General features: G+C 40.1%; 1 protein-coding gene across 12 annotated transcripts in view; it reads right to left on the reverse strand.

Moving 5' to 3' along the window:
• Positions 1 to 21,126, reverse strand: part of LOC125123006 (WAS/WASL-interacting protein family member 1-like) — a 71,100-nt gene that overhangs the window by 44,945 nt on the left and 5,029 nt on the right. For 8 of the 12 annotated variants that reach the window (XR_007133947.1, XR_007133954.1, XR_007133951.1 and 5 more), the window contains 3 exons: positions 4,683 to 4,832; positions 1,689 to 1,968; positions 822 to 910 (listed from right to left, as the gene is read on the reverse strand). The gene's annotated coding sequence lies outside the window, so the exon portion shown is untranslated. Of the gene's footprint in view, positions 1 to 821; positions 911 to 1,415; positions 1,969 to 4,682; positions 4,833 to 21,126 lie in introns of those variants that run through there. The other 4 variants (XR_007133956.1, XR_007133955.1, XR_007133949.1 and 1 more) reach the window with 2 other exon arrangements.

A 21,126-nucleotide genomic window follows, 5' to 3' on the forward strand; every position in this document is an offset into this window, starting at 1 on the left:
ATTTTTTTTTTTTAATTTGAAGACACAAATGCAGTAAAAACCATAGATGAGAATAAAAACACACAGGTACCCAGCATTAATCAATGTTCATCATATTTTTTTAAAAAATAGGAATATTCCTGCAAAGTCGAAGTCTCTTTTGGACTCTTCTGCAGTCATATAGGTGACTCTTAATGACCGCAAGGAACAAACTTAGTCTCAAAGTAGTTTACATAAATGGTGATAAAGGTCCAAGAGATGGGTATGATCTATACATACAGACTTTGCTCTTTAACGGGTACCTCTTTCTAACATAATTGCAACAGTAATGTATAATAATACACAATGTATAATAATATATAATGTATAATGCATTATAGTTTGAAAGTGCTTTTGTGGCCTACATAATAGAGGGATGTGAGGTAAGCTTCAGCCAAGGCTGCCCCTCTTGCCAGTGGATCTAGAGTGGTGAAAAAGCAATGGCAGCTAGGGCGGCCACTTATAGGAACTACACATAAAGCAGAGTTTTGGGTTAAGGGATCTTTTTACCAGGTTACACTACTTCAAGCTCTCTCCCTATTAAAATGTGACCAGGACAAATCCCTTCTCCTTGGATCAATTTGACTCAGATGGCTCAAGGAGAGATGGCTGCAGACAGGTTGAAGCTGAAAGCTCCAGCAAATATTTTAACAACAGAAAACACTCTTAGGGGCTATCAAGAGAGCAGTGCAGGGCTCAGAGCATCTCCTCACAGTAAAGACAGAAGCACGCTCCAATGCGCAAACATATTGGGAAGTGCAGAACTGCATGGAACTTTTAAAGCAACAAGAGGGGCTGCATACCAAGACCACAGTACTGGGCTTCTCCAGGTGTTTCTTTTCAGGAATCCTGGGGCATGCTGCTGGATCTCGGGCCGCAGGATACTGGCAAACTATAGGAAAAGTGTGGAGAAGAAAATGCAGAGCAGAAAACAAAAATGGAAGTCTTTGAAAGGAAGAAAGGAAGGTATTTTGAGGATTAATGTCAAAGAGATGTATATATAATGCATACAGACTCCAGTTTCAGCTTATTTAGAAGAAATCATCGTTTATGTCTACTCTGTAGAAGTATGCTTCAAGCATATTTTAACACTTGAACATGTGCGAGAGAAGCAGGAAAAAGAGTCACAAAAGAAAGCACAGGATTTATGGGATTGAATCTGAGCAACAGCTGCAACCTATACCACAGCTGTGGCAATGCTGGATTCTTTAACCCACCGTGCCAGGCCAGGGATCAAACCTGTGCCTCAATAGCGACCTGAGCTGCTCTAGTCAGAATCTTAACCCACTATGCCAAAGCAGGAACTCTTCTATATATACATTTTTAAAATGGAAACTTACAAGTAAATTGATCATTAAGAAAAAAATAAATAAAAGAATTAGGGCAGACCAGCAATGTCAATAAAGTCTCAAATTTATTTCATTTTCACAAAATAACTGTTGGCTAGAACCAATATGGAAGTTCAATTAGCATCAGTATTATTCTTTGTGAGAAGCCTTCTCTTAGCCACCCCCAGCCCCAGCTGACTACTTCCCCTCTAGGACTTCAGAGCATTTTTCATTTTGAGTCTTTTTTGGCATTACTCACAATCATGACAGGTTGCACTGTGGGCTTCATCTGTCCTTCCAAGTAGTCATTGAAGGCCTAGGATAAGAACTGTGTTGACTCACCTTTATATCTCTGACCTCGAATGCAGGATTCAGCCAATGTATGTACTCTCTACATGCTTGTCAAAACTGAGCCACTGTCTGTCACAGAGAGACCATTGGTCTTATGGAAGCAAACTCTTCCTACTTTCCAGTCCAGCTTTCCCAGCTTGGTTCTCTTCTTCAGGCAGAGAATCAACATCTATTAAGTTAAATTCATGGGGCAGCTTTCGTTTGCTTTCTTCCATGGGGGAGTAAAGCTAAGGCTTTTTCCACAGATGCTGACAATAGTTCTTCCTATATGCTGTTAAAGGAAACAAACAAACAAACAAACAAACAATTGGACCTAAGACTGAGTGCTGAGTGGAAAACAGGGAACTTGACCCAGACAAAGGTACACGTCTAGGCCCCCCTCAGGGATAAGGTTTAGGGAAGGAGAAAGGAGGTAGATCTTTTAAAGCAGAAACCTAGGAGTTCCCGTTGTGGCTCAGTGGGTTAAAAACCTGACTAGTATCCATGAGGATGTGGGTTTGATCCCTGGCCTCAATCAGTGGGTTAACAATCTGGCATTGCGGCAAGCTGTGGTATAGGTCACAGATGTGACTCAGATCTGGTGTTGCCATGGCTGTGGCAATAGGCTGGCTGCTACAGCTCCAATTTGACCCCTAGCCCGGGAACTTTCATATGCCACAGGTGTGGCCAAAAAAATAAATTAATTAATTAAATTAAGCAAAAACATTCAAACTTTCTGTCCCATGCTAGGAAAGCAAAATGTCTGAGTGATGTTTGTTGGTTGGTGATAACTGCATTTGTCATTGTGTAATTGTGGGGCTGGCTGGAGTGGCCTTTTTGGGATTGTGGTATGCATTTGGGCCACTCTTGGATTATAGTATGTAGGTAAGACATGACCTGCCCCATAGGGACTATGTCATCCACTGGGGTGTCAACAGTAGGCTTGGTGGACTTCTAAGAGTTTAGCCATGCACAGAATGCCCTAGGGTTTGTGGATCACCTTCCCATTTGTACTTCAGTCAAGAAGATCAAACCCCAGACCTTGTCATTTAAACTGTGGGTGACTTCACTTTTCGACAGTCTTCCTTCTCTGAGGTAAGGCGAAGAATGAAAAACCATTCAATGCCTACTGCATGGCAGGTATGGCAGGAACTGTACTGCACTCAGTGACTTTACAGAGAATCAAAGAGGTTATCACCACTTTATGGAGGTGCCACACAGCTATAAGGGGTAAATCCAGGCTTCAAAGCCTAGCCTAATCTGGCTTTAAAACTTGGGTTGATAGCCCCTGATGTCCTTCAACAGCATCAACAAGTCGCAGTGGCTCTCACACTGCCAATGAATGCCCTGGACAGCTGGTTATGACACAGAAATCCAGAGATCCACCTTAACCTGGATTTTTTTTTTTTTCCCTAGGTCTTAGAGGTCTGGTGTTACTTTTCCAAGTAAAAGACTAGAAATTTGGACAGTTAAGAGAACTGACCAGCAGCATTAAATGCTCTCTGGTTAGAGGAAGGGGAAAAAAAAAAAAAAACTAAGTGAAAATAGTTAGTTACTCTCAGAAAGGCTGAGAGTATTTAGGGCTTAAGAATCTAACCATGTCTAATGTTTTATTGGTTTGGATAGTAGAAAAAGCGTTATGTAAAAACATATGATATAGGAAATGCTTTTTAAGATAGAATTCACTTAATTCAAATGAGGTAATGCATCTGAAAGTGCTTTAAAAGCATAAAGTGCTACATGAACTGTGAGAGATTATTTGTACAAAGTAACCTTTTACAGATGAAACTTAAAACATTGGTATTTTTACTTCTCCTCCAAGAACCAGAGTAGTTTTGGGACTTGCTCTTTGCTGAGGAAAAAACCCATGCTTATTTTCTCAGTTTGGCAGGATCAGGTAGAGAACATAATTAGACTTGAGGAGGAGAAACTCCCTGAGTCTACATGAGGCTCCACAATTGTACTCTCAACTGTGGCCAAAAAGGTTGGTTAGCACTTTTTTTTTTTTGTCTTTTTGTACTTTTAAGACCTCACCAGCAGCATATGGAGGTTCCCAGGCTAGGCATCTAATCGGAGCTGTGGCTGCCAGCCTATGCCAGAGGCACAGCAACACCAGATCCGAGCCTCATTGTCAACCTACACCACAGCTCATGGCAACACCAGATCCTTAACCCACTGAGTGAGACCCGTAACCTCACAGTTCCTAGTTGAATTCGTTTCTGCTGCGCCATGATGGGTTAGCACTTTTTAAAGTATTTTTAGAAAAAAATACATAGTGTGATAAAGCAGTAAAATCTCAATTAAACATTAATGACAACCCTAGAGACTTTGTACAGTGAAATGTTTTTTCTCGAAAAAAAAAAAATCAATTGTTATTTTGTCCCTCGTATTCAATCTGCTTTCATTTTAGTTCTTTCTGCCCCGCCAACCCACCCCCGACCCCTACCCCTACCCCTGCCTTGCCTCTTTCCCCTCAATCTCTTGTTCTTTTTCCCTAATCTTATATTGCTCATTGCACTTTTGAGAAAAGTTATTTTACCACTCCTTTCTCCAAGGAATGCTTTCCTCAGAGAAAGTCACATGATGCCTTCTTCCTTTTATTCTTCCCTTCTTGTTCCCCATCCATGTTCCCACCACCTTAGAACTTCTAGTTCCCACGACAATTTCAAATATAGCCTACTTTGCTGTTCCTCCTACCAGGGAGCTTAAAATGCCTCTAATTACACCGTTTTCCCCATCACTCCTCTTCTTTGTAATTTAGATGCAGCACAGCAATTCAGTTTGCCTGACTCTCCTCTCTGATTTGTCATGTTATTTTGATGGGTTTCTGTCTTATGTGAGTCTTGCCTAAATAAAGGCCCAGCACCCCCATCTGTGTCTAAAAGAACCGCTTCACAGGCAAAACCAAAGGGCCACAGAGCTCCAGTCACAATAGGCTTTGATAGTCAACCAGAGCCAGGTTGCTATTCAACTCTTGGTTGATAAAGAAATTTCAGTCTTACTTACCTAAGAATTTTCCTTCTGCTGATAAGAATGCAAGTTCTTATTTCCACCTGGATGTGCCCACAAACGAAAAGTAATATAATCCTATGGTTTAACCATTTCCATTGGTCCAGAGTAGTTTTCATCAAAAAGAGTGGGATCTCAGCAAATCCACTGTGAAGTTGTGGTGAGAAAAGAACAATAAACATATGTGGCAGGACAGTATTTTGAACATTAACTGATACCCCCTCTTTCCTATCTATTCTTTCCTGTTATCTCTACCCCTCCCCATACCCTTTCCCTTTAGGCTACTAATTATTTCGCTTTTATTGCTCAAGGAAAAAAAATGAAAGAAAGCACAGAATTGATTCCTGATATTTTTACATTTCAAAAGAGACTTCAAAACTATAAGCAGGGGAGAGTTTAAGAGAAAAGTCTACTGAAGGCAAAAGATTAAGCTTTTGAAATGTCAAAGCCAATGCCAGGAAAAGACTCAAGACTCGGATAGTGTACAGAATGTTAGAGTCAGACTCTTCTGTTTCCTGCGACTAGGAAGGGTCTGGATCCAGGAGAGCCAGTGAGGAAGCTAGCAGTGAGCAGACCTCAGGGTTTCAGAGACAGTGGTCTGGTCTGTGAGGTATACATCTTGCCAGAGAGCACAGGGGATGTGAGTCCCACAAGCTGAGGGTAAGGCAATGAGATCCCAGAGTTCTCATCCCCTGCCAGCAAGAAGCCCAAGCAGAAGCAGAAGGCATGTCTGGGAAAGAACTGGGGTAGCTGGGCCCAAGGTACCTCCAGGGCATAATTCTAGGGACGTAGTGGGAAGAGAAAAATCTTTGTTCTCCTTGTGTGTGTGCCTCTCTCTGTATCCAAATTTTCCCTTTTTATAAGAATAGCAGGGAGTTCCCATTGTGGCTCAGCAGGAACACCAGACATACCAGATTAGTGCCTGTGCTAAGGGTCTCATTTTAACTTTTTTTCTTTTTAGGGCCACACCCACAGCATATGGAAGTTCCCAGGCTAAAAGTTGAATTGGAGTTGCAGGTGCCGGCCTACACCACAGCCACAGCAACGCCAGATCTGACCTGCATCTGCGACCTATACCACACCTCAAAGCAATGCCAGATCCTTCATTGCAATGAGCGAAGCCAGGAATCAAACCTGCATCCTCATGAATGCTTGGTGGGTTCTTAACCTGCTGAGCTGCAATGGGAACACCAAACATATCTTTTTGAGAAGGACACAATTCAACCCACAAAAGCCCGTTTACATAGATTAGCTCACTATCTGCTTTTGAACTCCCACCAACCCATTTCTTGCCACTGATACCTTCTGGTGGAATCTGTGGTCATGAAAACATCTGGTAATCTCATTCACAGTAAGGTATAACTGACCAAAATTGTCTATGTTTATTTATAAAGTACAATGGTCCAAAATGATATAAAGTAACAGTAAGAAATGGATAAAATTTACTATGTTGTCCCTTTAGGAAGTATCTACATTTTAGTAAATCACAAGGAATTATACCACTTCCTCAATAACATATAACATATTTGTTAGGAACTGTAATATAAATCATAGCGATACATAGGATAATCAGTAAAAACTTGCTAACACTTGCTTTTTATTATAATTAACATAAAAACTGCATTTTCTATTAATGGCAATGTAGGGCTGAATTCCATGTTTTAATGCAATGATGTGCACTCATAATTCCCTACTGATGATTACTGTAAATTTCTTCAACACTAAAAAGAAATACAAACACTCCTAAACAAACTGCAAACTTGATAGCTACTGCCACACTATCTACTTCATAATTGGTTCAAAGCCTATGAAATTAGCAAGATATTTGAACCACTCAAACCAACAATGGCTTTAAAGCCATCCCCTCCAAAACTGCATTTAGGAGCCATTTTTGCAGTCAATAAAGGATTTATTTTTTTAAACTCAAGAAAGCTGGAGTTCCTATCATGCCTCAGCAGAAACAAATCTGACTAGTATCCATGAGGACACAGGTTCGATCCCTGGCCTTAGTCACCGGGTTAAGGATCTGGCATTGCTGTGACCTATGCTGTAGGTTGCAGACATGGCTTGGATCTGGCATTGCTATGGCTGTGACGTAGGTCAGTGGCTATAGCTTCCGATTCAACCCCTAGCCTGGGAACCTCCATATGTTGCAGGTACACAGGTACGTCCCTAAAAGGCCAAAAAAAAAAAAAAAAGAATGTGGGCTATGGTAACATAGCTATCATTTTATTTATTTATTTATTTTTTTGATTTTTGATTTTTGTCTTTTTGCCTTTTCTAGGGCCACTCCTGCTGCATATGGAGGTTCCCAGGCTAGGGATCTAATCAAAGCTGTAGCTGCTGGCCTACACCAGAGCCACAGCAACACGGGATCCGAGCTGCGTCTGTGACCTACACCACAGCTCACGGCAACGCCAGATCCTTAACCGATTGAGCAAGGCCAGGGATCAAACCCGCAACCTCATGGTTCCTACTCAGATTCGTTAACCACTGAGCTATGATGGGAACTCCAATAGCTACAATTTTAAAGAAACACTTAAATCAGACTGACACTAAGAGAGGAAAACTTGACTTCTATGTGTTGTACTCTAAAATACCATCAATTCTCATTATTAGTAGTAGTTACACTCTACAAAGTTGCTACAAACACTGAATTAGTGAATACTGAACCACTATTCCTAGGGGAAATACAGGGTTAGGTTCCTATGAGCCTCAGGTCACAAAATTTTTATCAACTGAACCCATAATCTTGTGTCATGTGTGTTTCTGATTAAAGACACATTATTCAATGTGTTCTTCTTTTGGAGGCGGGAGGAAAAGCTCACATCCATGGCATGTGGAAGTTCCCGGGCCAGGGGTTCATGCCACAGCAGCAACCCAAGCCACTGTAGTGACAATGCAGGATCCTTAACCCACCACGCCACAAGAGAACTCCTAAAGACACATTATTTAGTGTATATCATTGACTAACATTGAACTCACAGCCCACAACACTATAATTTATGCCTGAGAGAAGCTTCTCTAACACTGTATTTTGTTCTTAAGGCACATCACAGCCCTCTTATTCTTAGGAGTGGTAAACATCACTTCAGCACTATCTTTGAGGGACATTTTAAAATTGCTTTTATTTTTTTGGTTTTTTAGGGCCACTCCTGCGGCATATGGAATTTCCCATGTTAGCGGTCTGTCGGAGCTGCCTCAGTAACATGGAATCCAAGCCGCATCTGCCACCTACACCACAGCTTATATCAATACCTGATCCTTAATCCATTGAGTGGGGCCAGGGACTGAACCCAAGTCCTCATGGATACCATTTGGATTTGTTACTGCTGAGCCACAATGGGAACTCACAGGGGCCATTTTAAATAGCAAAAATCACCCATTAAAAGCACAGAAATGTGAAACATGTAGCATTAAATAGATCACAAAAAGGACTCTTGTTCATAGCATGAGACCTGAAATAAGAAGGCCAAGTGTCATCTTGTTTGACCTCACCTGGGAACATGTACAATCAGCAACTCAAATTTTTTTGTCCCTCTACTCATATCTGGGGATGACTAGGAAAATGTCATGGATATCTATTTGGGGATGATAAGTAAATCATTAGCAGGTAGGAGAATTCACAAATACGAAGCTTGAATAATGAGGCACTTTGACCTGACTTCCATTGCCAATGAATAAATAAATAAATAAATAAATAAGATTTTATTTGCCTAAAAAAATAGATTATTTACATTTAAAGTGAATATTTGTAACGTGAGGCCTCATAGAGTGCCAGAGAAGTATAATTAATATGCAAATCTTACTGATTCTGAATGACTCCAGGCAAAGGGGCTGCATTTCTGTGGGCCTCAGCTATTTATTCATAAACTGAGAGTCTTAGACTACAAATATGCATATATCATATTCATATAAATACAGATATTTTAAAGCTATTTTTAGAACTCACACAGTATACACATTTGAATGTGCTTAATATCAGGAAAATAGATAAGACATAATACTCTGGACAGATAAAGGACAGTGATTCTATGGGAGAGGTTTTCTTTTACACACTTTTTGAGTTTTGAACCATGAAAGCATATTAGCTATTTAAAAAAAATAACATTAAAAAGAAATGGAAGAAAGAGAATAAAAATTAAATTTTGAGAAGAAGAAGAAAGAAGGAGAAAAGAAAGAAGGAAGGAAAAAAGAAGACTCCTGATAGGCAATTCATGTTCTGTATGGCAGAGAGGGCAGATATTTTAAGCTTAGGTTATACTACGACCATCAGGCCATAGGGTTTTATTTATACACATTTTAATAAATCATGTACTTATGATTTACCAAACACCAGGGACAGTGCTACAATATTATCTTATTTAGTTTTTTCCTATGTCTGTGAAGTAGGTATTAAGTTGAATCATATGAAATAGCTGATACTCAACAATTTTTGACCTACAAAAGTGTTAAGTTTCATATGTTAAATCTAATATTAACATACCCATTTTAATGATGAGGAACTCAAGGTTCACAAAAGCTGAGTCATTGCCCAGTGGTGCACACAGCCTGCAAGAGAGACTCCTGACTTTAACCCAGATCTCCTCTTCCCTCCGAGTAGCAGATACCATTTCAGGCCATAAAAGTAAATGTACAAGAAGTGCTTAGTTTTCTTTATATACATATGCAACCTTAAATACCACCACATGGTCAATATTTGACTGTGAAAATGAAGACAGTGAGGAAGATGCTGCTTCTGAAAACCAAGGAACAAAGATTAATAACAAGTCACAGGAAAGTAGGAGAGGGGCCTGGAATGGCTCCTCCCCTCACAGTCTCAGCAGGAAGCAGACTGGCCAGTACCTTGATCTCGGATTTCTAGTCTCCAGAACTGGGAAACCATTTCTTTTTTTCTTTTTAGGGCTGCACCCTCAGCATATGTAAATTCCCAGGCTAGGGAATCAATAGGAGCTACAGCTGACAGCCTATGCCACAGTTATAGCAATGTGGGATCTGAGCTAAGTCTGTGATCTACACCACAGCTCATAGGAATGCCAGATCCTTAAACCACTGAGTGAGGCCAGGGATCAAACCCACAGCCTTATAGTTATTAGTCAGGTTCATTTCCACTGTGCCACAAGGGCAACTCTGGGAGACCATTTCTGTTTTAAGCCCCCTGGTCCTTTGGTCCTCTATTACAGTGGTGCTAGGAATCTAACACATGCCTATCACTGGCTGAAGAATGAAACTAGTCCCCCTTGTGGCTTCTACTTCTGCTCTATTCCAACAAAACTGGAAAATAATTTACTTAGAAGGTAGACATGATAAACTGAATCTCACCCAAGGTCCTGAAACTGTAGCTGTGACCTTTCCCAGAGTACAAAACTCTTGATTCTGAAATCTATCTTCAAGGATGGGTAACTAGGAGTGACCATCTGAGCCACTAACAACTGTGCTAGACTCTTCTATGCAATAAGTGTGACTGCTTTTGTGTTGTGGAAAGATTAAATTAATGCAGGGAGAGAGTTTCTGCAGGGAGAGCAGATGTTATTTAATGTTAGCAGAGTTAAATGTATTCTGTTACCTATGCTGGGTGCTGATTACATTTTTCTTTTGTGTAGGCAAATCTGCTTGGAACTATTTTGGACTCAGTATGGGCAGGATTCTTTGTTCACTCTGCTCCATTCCCTATGGCTTCCCTACTGATGGGAGATGACTAATGAATGAAGAGAAGAACTAAATGAAAGTCCCTTTTAAAAAAATTAAATGACTGTGTTTCTACTGTATTACATATTTCCAACAGCCCATTCATTCATTATTTTATAACTCTGCTGGGAGTTCTGGGATGCGAGCCTCGAAATACCTTCACAAGTTCTTCTGTGATGATGACAATCATTTGGTTCTTTGCCTAAAAACTTGCCAGGTCCTGTCTTTGGAGACCAGTCCAAAATCAGGGCCCAAGTAAGGCAGTTCAGCTGAGGGAATACAACACGAGGAACTGGTGACAAAAGTGTTGGGTGGGCTGGAAAGCCAAATTGGGGAAGGAGGAGCATCCAGTGAGGAGCAACAGCAGAAAACCTCTGCCATCCATCCCCAGGGTTGGAGAGATCAGCAGAGGGGTTGAGTTAACAAAGCTCTGGAGCCGCTGTTCCTGGCTGGACCTAGAATGTGAATCACAGAGGAGAAGCAGTCACTGTGGGAGAAGTTCTCTGAATCAGAGAAGGAGAAACTCCTTGGCTTCTCCTCTTCTTCTGCCAGTGTTCCTAATTTATCTTTTTATCTTTCCCTGTCCTAGCTCCTTTTTGGCATGAGCAAGTGAGTCTAGGAAATGGAGTTGGCAGGAATCAGCTTCTTTCCACACAGATAGAACAAGAGAACGGCAAGGAGTAAATGGATTTGAGAGCTAGAAGGCAAATGAGCCAGCACATTAGGCTCTAGTGAAGTTGGGCTTTGGGTAGTAAATGGTCAAAGTGGGTCAGAGAAGCCAAAACCAGAGGTTGGGCAAATTCAGTCAGGGATGATGGTTATTGCATACAGAACACAGGGTCAAAAACAGGAGTTGTGTCAATAGAGGGAACTAGAACATACACTTCATCAATTATAAGTAGAGGGCATATATCCAGACAAAACTGTAATCTAAAAAGATATATGTGCCTCTATGTTCATTACAGCACTATTCACAATAGCCAAGACATGGAAACCATCTAAATGTCTATCAAAAGATGAATGGATTAAGAAAATCTGGTACATATACACAGTGGAATACTACTCAGCCATAAAAAAGAACAAAATAACGCCATTTGCAGTAAGATAGATGCAATTAGAGATTCTCATACTAAGTAAAGCAAGTCAGAAAGATAAATTTAAATACCATATGATATCACATATGTGGAATCTAAAATAAGCACAAATGAACCTATCTACAAAACAGAAACAGACTCACAGAGAACAGTCTTATGTTTGCCAAGGGGGTAGAGGGAGGGAGTGGGATGGACTGGGAGTTTGGGGTTAGAAGATGCAAACTATTACAATTAGGTTGGATAAGCAATGAGGTCCTATTGTATAGCACAGGGAACTATATCCAATTTCTTGGGATAGACCATGATAGAAGACAGCATAAGAAAAGGAATGCATAGGAGTTCCCGTTTTGGCTCAGTGGTTAACGAATCTGACTAGGAACCATGAGGTTGCTGATTCGATCCCTGGCCTTGCTCAGTCAGTTAAGGATCTGGCGTTGCTGTGAGCTATGGTGTAGGTTGCAGATGCGGCTCGGATCCCTCCCACGTTGCTGTGGCTGTGGTGTAGGCTGGCGGCTATAGCCCCATTTAGACCCCTAGCCTGTGAAGCTCCATACGCCATGGGAGCAGCCCTAGAAAAGGCAAAAAGACAAAAAAAAAAAAAGAAATGCATATATATAAACATATATGACTGTGTCACTGCTATACAGCAGAAATTGGCACAATATTGTAAATCAACTATAATTTTTAAAAAAAGGCTCTATCTAAACCAAAAAAAAAAAATTATAAGTAGAGATGCATAAAACAGTCTGCTCGAGATCATTGGAAATAAGTTCTAGATTTTCATAATGATTAGGCCATATCAAGGGGATGGAACATCAACACATACAGGGAAGTCACAAAGGGTCAAAAGGCTTAAACAGGAACAAATCTTTATCTGTATGCAGGAATCTATTCTAAATAATCAAAACAGGCTTTTCTTAGTTTGGGCCAGTATCTTTGCTAATTTACGTTTTCTGATGATTTGAAGTTAATTTCCACATCTGATTGGAAACTTTAATTTTAAATTACTGATATTAATCATTGCTCTTTCTCATGAGAGTTGATTATTAAGAAAAGTTGTAGCTTTCTGTTGATTTCAAACCCCTTAAGGAGGATCTTCCTGTTAAGTACTCAGAAGGCACTCACCTACAGTGAGGAAGCCAAAGATAATGAGGAGTAAACAAAAAAGGAATCATCCAATCAATAAACAGTATGAAAGCTTATACATAGAAAGTAATGTACCCATATAGTTAGTCCTACATTTTCTGTCCTTATATTATTTATCTTTCATGGCAGTGCCTTCTTTGGGGCTTGAGTAAAGATTTTCTTATTTATTCTATACAGCATAACATGAGAAAAAGAAATAAATTGAGAAAAAGATAAGTAGATACTTTAAAGTGACCATAGTATTTAAAAATAATCTCAGAATTCCTGCTGTGGTGCAATGGGATTAGCAGCATTTCTGCAGCGCCAGGATGCAGGCTTGATCCTCAGCACAGACCAGTGGGTTAAAGGACTCAGCATTAGCCTCAGCTTCAGAGTAGGTTGCAATTGCAGCTTAGACCTGATCCCTGGCCCAAGGAATTCCATATGCTGCAGAGAGGCCAAAAATGAAAAGCAACAAAAACAAAAACAAAGATAAAAAAACCTCCCTGAATCCACAAATGCTTATTTGGATAACTAAGTTGAAAACTGATCCTTATCTTTAATTAATTAAATTGAATGTTTTTAAAACAATTTTTTTTTTATTAACCAAGCCCTTCTTGGTGGAATCTAAATTAATATCTGTAGGAGATGCCTGGTTCACTAATCACACAGCATCTCACAGTAATTAATCTTTGAAAGAAAGAATGTATTTTGCAAACTCTTATCATAAAAATGTACATTTGGGAAAATAATAAAGGAAGCATGTAGAATTACAGAAGTACAAGTTTATATAAACACACACACACATGCACACATAAGGCCCAAAGGCTCCAGATATAATGGGGCCACTGTAGCTATACATAGCTAGATAATTAATAAAATTCATATACCCTGCAAGGTAGACATCAAATATGTGCAGACACAAGGCTCTGAGAATATGTAACACGCATAATTCCTGGCTTCAGGAGGCTTATATGTTAGAAAGAAGGCTTGAGAGGCTACTATGGAAGCTAGGAGAGGTGACTATTGGCAGGGGCCAAGATGGCATAAAGAAAGGAGGTGTCCTAGGTGAGGAGTCATCTACAAGTTTTCAGCCTCAAGGTTTGCAAATCTGAGCCTCTGGATCTTAGAGAGGCCAGTCCCAAGCCTTGGCCTCCTGCCCATGGCAAGCTCCAGCCTGGTCTCCCACCACGAGCTAACATCACACTGCTGTACACACAGCCACGCTCCTGTTTACCTCACTCCCACTTCTCAAGGGTACCCTTTACAAACTTAATTCCATCCTCTGCCTCCCCCACACCACACACGCTTCACTTCCCACATCAAACAGATCATCTAGAGGTCTCGATCACATTTCTCAAAACATTTCTCTGAATATCTGCCTGTGACACAGTGCAGGTAACTGCCATTTCTGAACGTATTCTATCACAACGGTCTCCTATCAGGTCTCTCCATCTCTTGTTTAGACCTGCTCTACTGCAACTTGCTACTGGCAAAGAACTATCTTTCCAAAACATGTTATTCTCATCCCAGTACCCTCTGATTATAGATCCCCACTGTCAACACACAATGGCTCTGAGACTCGGATGTGCCCCAGTAGCTCGTTAGGGAACTTTTTCCCAACAGATTTCTCTTATACCAAAATTTTCGGAAGTGGTACCTGGGCAATGTGTATTTTTCCTTTCAGCCTTGTTCTAGCTGTGGGACCAGGGTTTTGGAACTGCAAGATGAAATCCAAACTGATCACACAAAGTCATTTACATTGACTGTTCTCTGGTACACACCCCACTGCCACAGCCATGGTTGTAACCCACTTCTGAAACCTCCCAGGGTTTTTCTAAGTCTCTGAGTCACTGCACATGCTGTTCTCTCCGGAAGTGCCTTTCACTCCTTTTCCACTCTGGAAACCAATTCCTAAGTCTTTTTTAAAGCCTGCCCTGATCTTTCAGCTGAGTGAACTGTGGGTCCTCCTCTGCTTCTAAAAGCAATGTGCAAAACCCTGTTCATGGTTTACTTTAATTTTCATTTGTCTGTTTCTCTTACTGTACTTTGACTTCTTCAAAGGGCGGGGCTGCAAATTACTCATCTCATCTCTTTAACCTAGTGTCCAGTCTTGTTCCTGATTCACAACTGGAATATGACATAAATAAATGAATGAATGGATAAATGAATAAGCAGAGTTCTATTTACACCATGGTAGAAATTGGCTGTGAATAGACCATTTCTCTTTATGAACTTAATAATTATATACCTTCCAAACGAACTCTGTTAAGTGAAGCTAGCAGAAGCTCATCAGCATTTGAGATGAAATGGAAACCAAAATAACAAAGGCTACTGCAAAAATATAATGACTGCTCTTCCCATGCAGGATTGAGGGAATCATTAAACATTTAGATTAATGTATTTTTTGGCATATGTCCAATGTTTTTATTTTTCATTTGCTTTTGTGTTCATTTGTGGGCTGGCAATATAAACACACATATAATGCTTTTTTTTGGCCAAGTCAAAAATATTTTTCATTGTTATTTCTATTTTTTTTCTGCTTTTAGTGCTGGTAGGATTTTTGTTTTAATGAACATATCATGAACCCCCAACCACTAAGCAAGAAATTAACACTTAGTGGTATCAGTTTATAAGTCAAGGTAAATACAAATGGAATATTTAATGGACTTCATTTGCTTTTGCTTGCCTTACATTCATTATCTCTCTTTGTGTAATAAACACTTATTTTTCCCTTTGTGATTCCTCCTCCCCCTCCTCCACTTTCTGTCCATGTGCGGTTTTTGGTAAGACTGGTTGGAAAAAGGGGGCATGTGACCAGGCTTGGCTAAGTGGAGTCACAGCAAAGTGCTCTGGGAAGATACCTGATCCAGGTTAGTCCCAGTTCCTTTATTGGGACCACCAAGAAAGATGTACTCTCTTGCACTGGGGTTGATAAGCTGTTAGGACACAAGCCACTTTTGTTATTACACGAGTAATTCTGCCTAAGGATGAAGCCAACACAGTGACCAGAAAATCCAAAAGAGAAAGAGGCAAATTGTGATATTTTTGAAACTTTGCATCCAGCTGTGCCTGGACCCAGTCTATCCCTTGGGATTTATACTTATTTGAGATCCACTCACTCTATAAAGAAAAAATTTCCTTTTTATTCTTAAGCTGGATTGAGCTTGGTTTCTCTCATTTACTACTCTTGACCATAACACATTATGTCTGATTTTATAGCATCACTGAATTTGCTATATTATAATAAAATTGTGTGGATTTTTTTCTTTTTCCTTTTCACAGCCCCAATGCAGCATATGGAAGTTCCAGGGCTAGGGGTCAAATTGGAGCTGCAGATGCAGGCCTACACCACAGCCATGGCAATACCAGATCTGAGCTGCATCAGTGACCTATGCTGTACCATTTGGCAATGCCGGATCCTTAACCCACTGAGGAAGGCCAGGGATCAAACCCACCTCAGTTGGGTTCTGAACCCGCTGAGCCACAATGGATGGGAACTACTGTTGTGAGATCTTAAATAAGTCACTTAACTTTCTGTACTCCAGTTTCCTCATTTGCTAGATGGGGGAAGTATACTAAGACCCTCCTATAAAATTATTATTTTGTGGAAAAAATACTTGACACAGTGTTAGAGCAACTGACTGCTATTTAAGGATTATAACTCCCCAACCATATATGCTGCTATGGCATATAGTATATGTTGGGGGCTAGGTGGAGGATGGAGAAAACAGGAGGAGAAAGTATGATAAACTTCATTTTGGATAAACCCCAAACAGCTAAACAGCTTATTATTTATAATATAGTCATCATTGGCTTCTTCTGTAATTGGGAGGCAAGTTCCAGAAACATGAGAACTGTCATAGGTCATTAAATTTATCAAAGAATGAAAATAGAAGTGTCAGAAGAAAAATATATTCACAATTCAGTTTCTTCTCATCAAATTGGAATTTCTTCTCAACAAATGCAGTTTTTGATTGAGATGAGAAGCCTAAACATTCCTCAGATATGTGTTTGGAAGAGATAGCAGTGCCTGAGACAAAAGTAGAAAAAAAAGCAGTGAATATTTGAAAAGCTGAGCTGCCCTAAAACTAGAACTGGTTTTAATAAGAACATAGGGAGTTCCAGTCCTGGCTCAGTGGTAATGAACCTGACTAGTATCCATGAGGACTCGGGTTAGATCCCTGGCCTTGCTCAGTGGGTTAACGATCTGGCGTTGCCATGAGATGTGGTGTAGGCTAGCAGCTTAGCTCTGATTCGCTCCCTAGCCTGGGATCTTCCATATGCTGCAGATGGGGCCCTAAAAAGACAAATAAATGAATAAACAATAAAAACCAATATATGTTAAACTAAATGAAATTTATATATTGGGTCACATGGTAACTTCAAAGAGCTCAGAATTCACTTCTTTTTAAATTTTATTTAAAAATTGTTTCCATTTCCTGAAACATTTTTCCCTCCATTTTTTCTCCAATTGGTACGTATGTTTATATGACTTTCTGTTCATCTACATTTAACAAAAGTCACTGCAACCTACAATGTATTTGTTTTCTTTCTCAAATTTGTATTTTCTAGCTTTAGGTGTTAATACTTAATGACCTGCCCCTAAGACACATTGAACTTGCTCAGACTGAATTATCCTAAAAGTTTTCTATGACTATGTTGTGACATTTGCACTGGATTTCCAGTCTGGTAAGTTCTCAGCAATTTTCCTCCTACCTTATTCGATTTTTTTTAAATTACAAAATTAATGTATATTCATTGTGACGAGACAGAAAATACAGTTATAACAAAAGTTATAATGAAAAGTTAATTTCTTCCCCTCAATCTCATCTCTTTTAGGTCTCCATTGCTTCCTGTGCAAACTTCCATACAGTTTCTATGTTTATACTGCATATAAATATACATATATGTATATGGGGCCCACCCTTCCTTTTTTTCTCCCTGCCTTACTTTTTTTTTTTTTTTCTGTAGTTTTCCAAATATTAGAGCACACTACAAATCAAAGGTCACAAACTGGCGGCCCACAGTGGGAGGAAAATATTTTGTTGGCAAAACATAAGGGAAATTTAACTTGAACAGTCTGGATCCACATGCCTACTGGGTAATAATATTATTGATGCTGCACAGGCTTTCCAGTATAACATGGTCCTTTCCATTCCCTATTATTCGTAGCTTCTCTAATCCACCTGTTTACATTACCAGCCTAAGCATTTGAGTTTATATCCACCTGATATTACTTAGCAACTTGCTTTTTGTAATTAACATTATGTCATGGTATTAGCAATTAGAATTAGATTCAGCTCCATGGACCAAAAATGTCAAATTACCGTGGCTTAAACTTTAAGGGTTTCTTTTTCTTTTATGCAAGATAAGTCTGGAAGTGTGTGGTCCATAGTTTATACAGCATAAAGGACCTGAGCTCCTCCTATTTTTCTGCTCCACCTTCCTTGGGACCTGGCTTCTGGTCTCAGGGTCAGTTAGTCATCTCTAAGAGCTAAAAGCTCTAGTCACTTGATCTATTTCAAGTTTAAAAAAAGTGGAGAGCAAATGACAAAATGGTGCTTCTCCTGAGTCAGTCTTCTTTAAAGATATGTTCTAGAAGTTCCACCCAACTACTTCCACTTATATCTCACTGGCCATAACTTTACCACACAGCCACACCTAGCTGAACAGGAAATGGAGAAATACTGTCCTTTGGCTGGGCACATAGACACCAGAAGAAAATCCAGCTACTGTGATTAAGGAGAGGATATGAATACCGGTCTCTGCTCCATACCCCTGCAGGTCATTCAGACATATGGAAGAAACTTCAGGAGCTCCTCAAGACCTAGGCTCCTTAACTTTCTAAGTTAAAAAGAACCCCATATTTAAAATGGTCACAGAAGTACTGGAAATGAAGGCTATATTTCTAAATCTTCAAATTTGTAAGTAATTCTTCATGATCATAATCTTCTTGTTTTTTTTTTTTTTTGTCTTTTTGCTATTTCTTTGGGCCGCTCCTGCGGCATATGGAGGTTCCCAGGCTAGGGGTTGAATCGGAGCTGGAGCCACTGGCCTACGCCAGAGCCACAGCAACTCGGGATCCAAGCCGCGTCTGCAACCTACACCACAGCTCACGGCAACGCCAGATCTTTAACCCACTGAGCAAGGGCAGGGACCGAACCCGCAACCTCATGGTTCCTAGTCGGATTCGTTAACCACTGCGCCACGACGGGAACTCCCTGTTCTTTTTTTTCTTTTACTTTTTTGGCCACCCCACAGCATCTGGAGTTCTTGAGCCAGGGATCAGATGTGAGCCACAGTTGTGACCTAAGGCTGCAGCTGTGGCAACGCCAGATCCTTAACACACTGTGCCAGGCCAGGATCAAACCTGCATCCCAGCACTCCCCAAACGCCACTGATTCTATTGAACCACATCGGGAACTCCCATAATCTTCTTTCCCTCCAGCATCAGTACTTATTTTTTTATTTTTTATTTTTTGGCCATGCCCTGGGCATGTGGAAGTTCCCAGGCCAGGGGTCAAACCTACATGACAGCAGTGACCCAAGCCGCCCAGTAAAAACACCAAATTCATAACCCAGTGAGCAACAAGTGAACTCCCAACATCAGTACTAATTTTTTTTAGACTTCACCAAATAGGATCCCTAAGACTAAGCAAGCAAACTTTAAGTTTTAATAGATAGTGATGGTTAACTTTGTAGGAGGCTGTGGCAATTCATTCTCAGGAAGAGTGCTTAGTGTATGTCCATTCTTTTACATGGGCATCAGCACTGAATACTTTTTTCTCCTTTTAAATGTTTTGAATCATGGGTGAAAAGAAACTTAGCATTGTTTTACTAGTAGTTTCCTTACTACCAGCAATGAAAAGATTGTTTTCTTATGTTAATTGTCCAATTAAATTTCTTCTCTAGGGAATTTGTATTAACTCCCTATGCCAATATTTCTTTTTTTTTTTGTCTTTTTTGCCATTTCTTGGGCAGCTCCCGTGGCATATGGAGGTTCTCAGGCTAGGGGTCGAATCAGAGCTGTAGCCACCGGCATGCACGAGAGCCACAGCAACACAGGATCCGAGCCGCATCTTCCGACTACACCACTGCTCACGGCAACGCCAGATCCTTAACCCACTGAGCAAGGCCAGGGATCGAACTGGCAACTTCATATTTCTTAGTCGGATTCGTTAACCACTGAGCCGCAACGGAACGCCAATGCCAATATTTCTGTTGGATAATTTGCCTTTTTCTTATCATTTTTTACTATTAGAGATGTTAATTTTTGTCATATGTGATTAAATATTTTCTTCTAATCTATAATTTCTTAAAAAAATTTAGTCATTGGAAATTTATGTAACAAAATCTTTCCAATGAATGACTATGGGTTTCTTCTTTTATGTAAGAAAGCCTCTCCAACCTTGAGATAACACAAATAATTTCCTAAATTTTCTTCTAATTTTCTAATGTCCTTATAGATTTATTTTTATTATTTGACTCATTCATTCAACTAATATTTGTTGAGCACTTATTATGCGTCAGGTCCTCTTCAAACTCTAGTGTAAATGTTTTCTAGTTGGAAAAGACAGACAATAATCAAATAAACCAATAAATAAGTGAGGCATTTCACCAGAGAATTAAAACATGGTGACATGGTAGAGTGAGACAGCCTATTTCAGACTGAATGGTCAGGAAGAACTTCTCAGAGGAGATGGGATTTAAACTGATTCAGGAATAACTACTGATTAAAGGAGAAGTCCAGGAAGAAGATGCAGGTGGGAATGGCCTTGGTGTGTGTGAAGAGTAGGAAGGTTGACATGGCTAATGCCTCTGAGAAAGGAGGAAGCAAGTTGGAGAGAGAGGCAGGTATCAGAAAGTGGGCTCAGCAGACCAATAAGGAGTATGGATTTTATTTTACTATAAGGATTTGTAGTCCATCTGGACTTTGTTTTTATTTAAAAACTTTTTTATTATTATTTTTCTTTAATGGCCGCACCCATAGTATATGGAAGTTCCCAGGACAGGGACTGAATCCAAGCTGCAACTGCAAATTTTTGGATGTTTAGGTTTGTATAAGTAATAAATAAAAGACTCATTACTTTATTTATTTATTTTATTTTTTGGTCTTTTTGCCTTTTCTAGGGCCGCTCCCACGGCATATGGAGGTTCCCAGGCTAGGGGTCGAATCTGACTTGTAGCCGCCGGCCTACTCCAGAGCCACAGCAACGCAGGATCCAAGCCGCATCTGCGGCCCACACCACAGCTCAGGCAATGCTGGATCTTTAATCCACTGAACAAGACCAGGGATCGAACCTGCAATCTCATGGTTCCTAGTCGGATTCGTTAACCACTGCGCCACGACGGGAACTCCAAAGAGTCGTTACATTATAATTCAACCATACTGCTCTTATCTGTTCACAAAGTCATTTTATAATTTATAACATGCTTTTTAAAAATTCCAGCTTTAGGTATTTCTGCCAATTTTATAGATGAAGAAAAGGATTAAAGAGCTCATACTCAATTCTCTTGACTCCAAGCTCAGT

Source organism: Phacochoerus africanus, chromosome 3 (assembly GCF_016906955.1).
Source record: "Phacochoerus africanus isolate WHEZ1 chromosome 3, ROS_Pafr_v1, whole genome shotgun sequence".
NCBI lineage: Eukaryota > Metazoa > Chordata > Mammalia > Artiodactyla > Suidae > Phacochoerus > Phacochoerus africanus.